At 47.4% G+C, this 7,500-nt stretch overlaps 1 protein-coding gene across 7 annotated transcripts in view; it reads right to left on the minus strand.

The window, feature by feature from the left end:
• The window catches only part of LOC125043596 (BAG domain-containing protein Samui-like), a 17,963-nt gene that overhangs the window by 5,599 nt on the left and 4,864 nt on the right, over positions 1 to 7,500 (minus strand). Inside the window, exon 1 of one of the 7 annotated variants that reach the window (XM_047639823.1) lies at positions 2,616 to 3,113. The exons of 4 other annotated variants lie outside the window; for them this stretch is intronic. The gene's annotated coding sequence lies outside the window, so the exon portion shown is untranslated. Of the gene's footprint in view, positions 1 to 1,702; positions 1,839 to 2,615; positions 3,114 to 7,500 lie in introns of those variants that run through there. 2 more of the 7 variants (XM_047639825.1, XM_047639820.1) reach the window with 2 other exon arrangements.

Below are 7,500 nucleotides of genomic sequence, written 5' to 3' on the forward strand. Positions count from 1 at the left end.
AGAGGAGAGAGAGAGAGAGGGAGACTCTCTCTCTCTCTATTATCTGTCTCTCTCGCTCTTCCTGTCTCTTCGCTCTCTTGGGCCTCTCTTCTCTCGCCTTCATAGCTTTCTCTCTCTCTCTCCTCTCTCTCGCTCTCCTGTCTCTTCTCTCTCTCGTCTCCTCTCTCTCGCGTTCGCTCGCTCGCGCTGCTCTCTCCTTCCTCTCGCTCTCTCTCCCTCTCTCCTCTCTCTCTCTCTACTCTCTCTCCTCTCTCGTCTCTCTCTCTGCTCTCTCTCTCCTCTCTCTCTCTGCCCTTTCTCTCGCCTCCTCTCTTCCTCTCTCTCCTCTCTCTCTCTCTCTCTTCTCTCTCCTCTTCTCTCCTCTCTCTCCTCCGTCCTCGCTCTCTCCATCTCTCTCTCTATCTCTCTGCGCTCTAATCTCTCTCGCGCTCCTCCGCCCTCTCGCCCTCTCTCTCTCTTCTCTCTTCTCTCCTCTCTCTCTCTCTCCTCTCTCGTCTCTCTCCTCACTCTGCTCTCTCTCCCGCTCTCGCGCTCCTCTCTCTCTCTCTCCTCGCTCTCTCTCCCTCTCTCTCTACGTCTCATCTCTCCTCTCTCTCTCTCTTGCTCCTCTCTCTTCTCTCGCGCGTCTCCTCTCTCTCTCGCTCTCTCTCTCGCTTTCCCTCTCTCTCTCTTCTACCCCTCTCTCGTCTCTCTCTCTCTCCATCTCTCTCTCTCCTCTCTCTCTCCCCTCCTCTCCTCTCTCTCTTCTCTCTCTCTCTCTCTCTCTCTCTCTCTCTCTCTCGCTCCCCTCTCTCTCTCTCTCTTCTCTCATCTCTCTCTCTCGCTCTTCTCTCTTTCGCTGTATCTCTCTCTCTCTCCTCTCTCTCTTCTCTCTCTTCTTCTCTCTCTCTCTCACCTCACTCTCACTTCCTCACTCTCTCACTCTCTCTCTACTGCTTCCTCTTCTCGCTCTCTCTCTCTCTCTCTCTCTCGCTCTGCTCCTTATCAGACCTGACTATCACACCAGTACATCCTCATCTAGCCTGCGACCTCCTACCTATCAATCCCCAAATTCCATTTCTATCAAGGTAATCCCCCGAATCACACCGGCTCCCCTCTACCGGCCAGCAGTGCCCCCACGCGTACAGATCAAACGACGAGTATGACACCACTCACTCACCCCTACCAGGTCAATGGCCAGCCAGCGAGCCGCCACTGCGGTCCCCTTAGATCCTCAACACACCCCTCCGCCTTTCTCCAATCGCATGGTCCAGCGCTCTTCAGGCGAGTGCAAGCATGAAACACCCCGCCGTCTCAGTCTGTCGAATATGCAGGGGTCCATCCGAGCACCGCCTCAGTTAGCCACGCGCACAGTCACGTAAATAACGTGACGCAGATTACAGCAGGATCACGAAGGGCCCAACCGAGGGTCTGCGCACATGCCTGCGCGGACCGCGGAACTTCATCTAGACGCCTACACTGGTAGTACTGTACCGAGTCTTTGATAATCCTCGCTACTTACGCGGCTAACTTTCTACAATGACTGTACAACTGGTTGACACACTGCAGATCGAACAAAACAATATAAAATATAAAATCTCATTTGCCTAAAAAAAATGTCGTGCCTCTCGATTTCTTGGCGCTTGCCCAGAGGTCGCAACCACACTCGCTATGAAAACCATCACTTATAAAAGAGCAGGAAAATCAGCGGGATATGGCCTACGCAAGATGAATGGCGACGGTCTGGACGGCCTGACTCATCCGCAGAACACGACTTCGCATTTTCCATCCGTGGGCGGGTCATTCCGCCGAGGCTTGAGCGCTCACTCGAAGCGCCACGAACCCGATTTTCTCCCGTCTCCTCTGCCCCCCCCGGCCCCCCAGCCCGCTGATCCACCCACTCTCCCTCTCCCACATCCCCCCTCCCTCCCCCCCTACACCCATCCCCTTCTCCCCCCCCAACTCCCTCCCCCTCCCCCCAGTCCCCCCCCCCGTGAGAGTGAGGGGGGGGGGGGGGGGGAGTGGGGGGCGCGGGGGGGAGGTCGGGAGGCCCACCCCTGTCACAGCCCATTCCCGCCGCCGGACGTCCACTTTTCACTCGCGCTCGGCCGCAGCCCTACGGCCTTGTTCCTCCAACTTGTTCTAGAAGCCCGGGCGCGCTGCTGGCAGGGTGTTGGCAGCGCGCCCCCGGCCAGCCCACCGGGCAGCCCACCGGCCCACCAGAGGCGCCCAACCAAGGCTCGCCCGGGCCCGCCGCACAAACCAACTTTTCTCCTTCCGCCACTCTAGAACTCTCCATTTCCGAGAATAAATGTACATACTAGACTCCATGGCAGACATTCATCGACATTTTCTAAATTCCTAGCGCTGCGCATTTGTCGCAGTCCACACGAAATTCACGAACAGGAGAGGACACCTCCGGGCCATTAATAATATTTCTATAAATGACGCCTTTCAAGAAATCGAGCTGTTCATTTGCATTAGGAAAACGGCCCGGGTCCACACACATAAAACGTCGCCATATTCATAAGCAGCTCAAATATTTCGACGCACATAACTTGCACAAGGAATTCCTCAGCGGCAGTGTCCTATGCATTTTGGCATCGCGAACAAGTCACACAGCGTAAAGGACATACACTCGCAAACTTTGTGGAGTTGGTAGTTCTCGGGCACAGAAGATCTGCTCACGTGCCCTCAGGTGCGAGCGAGGGGCTGGCACGGGCACTCGATCACGACTGACGGCATATTCCCGGGACGGCCCCTCCACCTGGCCTGATGGCGCGCTCCCATTCTGGAGCTTAAAAGGCACACTTAATATAGCCTTATAAGGGAGGCTGTGCACCATACTTCTTCGAACAGATCGCGAAAGTGCCTCTCTGACAATGAGAATGCTCGGCCGTAAGCAAACCGCGATGGAGAAATGGGGCATTCCTGGCGAAGTCGACGTCACTGGTGTCGATGGGAGGGCTCGACGCGATTGGCCAGCCGTTTCAACCCTTACATTGGCTACATCACCACGCAAACATAGCCACATAAGCGGCATCCCCGTGGCATCCAAACTTTTGCCAATTACTTACTCTACACAAATCTAAACGCACAGTAACATGACGCTTTCGTTTAGGTAATGCCCCTTGCTTCCACCAGGTACTGCAGGGCACCTTCTTGCGTGCGAGCTTTGGGCGTCCCTGACAACGAAAAGCTTCACCTCATGACTCCTGAAGCACCAGGGGATCGCGATGCTGATAATGGTTCACACATACATGTACAAACATACCCCCCCCCCCACACACACACACTCACATACATATGTCACATATGTCGTTTTCTCGGGCTAGATATAGCAAGTAAACAGGCATTTTTACAACCGCGGCGACGGGGAATTGAACTCGGGACCACTGGACCATCGCGGCAGTCCATGCATATATATATATATATATATATATATATATATATATATATATATATATATATCTAACAGCCATTCATTCCACTGCAGGACATAGGCCTCTCTTAATTCATTATTGAGAGGTTATATATGCATATATAGATGCATATATATATATATATATATATATATATATATATATATATATATATGTGTGTGTGTGTGTGTGTGTGTGTGTGTGTGTGTGTGTGTGTGTGTGTGTATGTATGTGTGTGTGTGTGTGTGTGTGTGTGTGTGTGTGTGTGTGTGTGTGTGTGTGTGTGTGTGTGTTTCATGCCCAAACTTAAAAATACACAAATACATACAAACACACATCTACATATCCCTACACACAATGCGTGGTCGAATCGCCACGCGAGGCGCTGAACCGCCTTTTAAGCCTCGCGCCCCTTGGTTCGCAGCCGAGAGCCGCGATGACTTGCTTCTGCTCGTCGCAGCCTCACGCTTACTGCTTGGAATTTACGGAGGAAAAATCAAGTATCACAACCGTTTTTCCTTTACTATAACGAGTACAACTCGACATCATGCGAGGACGCATTTCAGACGCAAAGGCACTCCGCCCCCACTGCATCATCGATGACATTAATTTGGCAAAATGACGAAATAATCAATAATTAGCCATAATCGTTTTTGTTTTTGTTTCGTTTTTGCTTGCCGAGAAGCACATCCATCGCACAGGCGGCACACTTGATAAACGGACAGTCGAGTCGGCAATGATCGGCACTCATCGGGCACCGGGAATCCTCTCGTAATACTGAGTCAGCACAATGACTTGTGTTCGTTCGAGAGGCGGCCTCACCTGGCAGCGGGAGGGCCGTGAGTCGGCCGAACGGTTACCTCTCTCCAGAAGTTTCCGCGGCGAGGCGGATCCTAGTCGAGTCATTCTACGAGTTTCTATTTTGGTTGCGTTTCGTCAGGAGTCCCGACAGCAGCTGGCTGGCAGTGAACCCGCGCCGCGACGTCTCTCCCGCCGCGCTGTGCCCACCAGCATCAGCGCCCGGCGAGCCAGCCTGCAGTCCTCCCTGACGCCTTTCCTTCCCCTTCAGGCTGTACAATTGACGTCGAAATCCTGTTTAGCGACCGAACCCAACGCTCGGGAAGCGGCGGAGCTCGGCTGAACACCAGGACCAAAATACCTTCTGTAAACAGAAGGTGGGCGGCCGAGCGTCGCGCCCTACCGCCTCTCCTGCTGGGCTCCATCGAGGGCGGGCTCGGGGCGGGACACAAACTGCTCTGCAATGGCCAACGGTGGCATTTCCCCGCCTATATCATATATCATATATTGTATATGTAATATATATACATACATACATATATATATGTATATATACATATATATATGTATTTATACATACATATATACATACATATATATATGTACATACATACATAAACACATACATAAAAACATACAATCATATGTATGTATGTGCGTATGTGTATCAATATATGTATGTATAAATGCATGTTCGTATGTGTATCACTCTATGTATGTATGAATGTATGTATGTATGTATTTACGTACGACTGTATGTATTCACTTATCTATATCCATCTATCGATCTATCTCTCTCTATATATAATATATATACGTACATACACACATATATATAAGTATGTACGTATGTACGTATGTATGTATGTATGTGTGTATGTATGTATGTATGTATGTATGTATGTATGTATGTATGTATGTATGTATGTATGTATGTATGTATGTATGTATGTATGTACGTACGTGTATCTATATTTATACATCCTATATGCCCGTGTGTGTATGTATGTATTTATGTATGTATGCACGCGTATATGCTTCATATATACATACATACATACACACACATATATAAATATAAATATGTGTATTAACACATATACATATACATACATACATATATATATATATATATATATATATATGATGTATGAAACCTATAAATATATATGTGTGTGTGTGTGTGTGTGTGTGTGTGTGTGTGTGTGTGTGTGTGTGTGTGTGTGTGTGTGTGTGTGTGTGTGTGTGTGTGCGCGCGCGCGTACGCGTGTGTATGTGCGTGCGTGAGTGTATATAGATATGTATATATACAATATATACATAATAGTTTCATACTATAATATATATACATAAATAATATACATACAAATAGTATATTACATATATAAATATATATAAAAAAATCATAATAGTATATACATATGATATACATAAACATTTTTTTTTAAACATGGATAACACAATAAACAACATATACTTAAAATATGAATAAATTAAAAAATTTATATATTGTATATTTTGTATGTATTAGGTGTGTAAAAACTAAATATATATAAATAAAAATAAAATTATAATTTATATATAAATATATATATTTTGTAGTGAGTGTGTGCGTTATATATAGTATACGACCCTCACTTTAGTTTGCTTCACTCACCGCCCCCCCAAAAAAAAAAAGTATAATAAAACTTTTTTACAATAAAATAAAAATTTCCCATATAAGTATTTTTCTTTTTTTACCCCCTCCCCCCCCCCCCCCACCCCGCGGGCGCCGCCCACCCCCAGAGCTGCTGGGTTGGCAGAGAAATCTGGGGCGACTTTTCCCCCTCCCACACATGGGGCCCCGCGCACTATTGTGTCGGGGTATATTATCATGTATTTTATGTCACGCACAACCCCGCCCCCCAAAACCCCGCAAAACAACACCCCCATTATTTATTAATATTAATATATATATATATATTAATATATATATAAATATATATAAAAATTTGGATGTGCATATGTCTAACGTAAAATATCTATCATATCATATATTTATATAATATATAATATATATAATATATTCATATTTTTTTTTTTTTGAAAGTTAAAAAATACAAATATCATATACAATAACATATATCTATGACATATTTACATATATAAAAACACAATACAATAAAAAAACATATAAAACTTTTTGAAAATAAATAAATATTTTTTAAAGTACGTATAAACTACATGCATGTGTGTGTTGGGATGTTTTGGGGATGTATGGGGTGTATGGTATGTTGGTGTATGTATGTAGTGTTTATGTAGTGTGGGGATGTATGGGGGGTATGTTGTGTTGTATGGGTTTTGTATGTATGTGGGGGCATGAGAGTGTATTTAAGATTTGAGTATGTAGTATTATAATTACTAGAGATATGTTAGTTGTTAGGAGTGTGTATGTATGGTTATTTTGTGTTTTTGGGATGATGTGTGGAGATTGTGTGTAAGTCTCCTCTCCTCCCTCTCCCTCTTCCTCTCTCTCTCCCCTTTTTTTCCTCTTTCTCTCCTCTCTCTCCTTTCCCCTCTCTCTCCTCCTCTCTCTCGCCCCTCTCTCTCTCTCCCCCTCCCTCTCTCGCTCTCCTCTCTCTCTCTCTCTCTCTTCTTTTCTTTCCTTTTTCTTTTTTCTTTTCCCCCTTTCCCTCTTTCCTTTCTCTTTTTTCCCCTCTCTCTCTCTCTCTCTCTCCTCTCTCCTCTCCTCTCTCTCCCTCTCCCCACCTCCATCCCTCCCCTCCCTCCCTCCAACCCTCTCTCCCCTCCCTCCATCCCCCTCTCTCTTTCTCTCCTTTTCTCTCCTCTCTCCTCCTCGCCCTCCTCTCTTCTCTCCTCTCTCTCCTCTCTCTCTCTCTTCTCTCTCTCTCCCCTCTCCCCCCCCTCCCTCCCTCCATCCCTCCCCCCATCCCTCCATCCCTCTCTCTCCATCCTCCATCCCCTCTCCCTCCCTCCCCCCCTCTCTCTCTCTCTCTCCTCGTCACTCTCCCCTTCTCTCCTCTCCCTCTCTCTCTCTCTCTCTCCCTTTTTTTTTCTCTCTCTCTCCTCTTTCTCTCTTCTTTTCCTCTCCTCTCTCCCTCTCTCATCTCCTCTCTCTCCTCTCTTTTCTCATCTTTTCCTCTCTCTTTTCTCTCCTTCTCTCCCTCCTCTCCCCCTCCTCCCTCCTTCCCTCCCCCTTCCCTCCCTCCTCCCCCCCTCCTTCCCCCCCTCCTTTCCCCCCTCCTTCCCCCCCCCCTCCCTCCTTCCCTCCCTCCTCCTTCCCTCCCCCCTCCTCCCTCCC

This window comes from Penaeus chinensis, chromosome 34, assembly GCF_019202785.1.
Source record: "Penaeus chinensis breed Huanghai No. 1 chromosome 34, ASM1920278v2, whole genome shotgun sequence".
Classification (NCBI taxonomy): domain Eukaryota; kingdom Metazoa; phylum Arthropoda; class Malacostraca; order Decapoda; family Penaeidae; genus Penaeus; species Penaeus chinensis.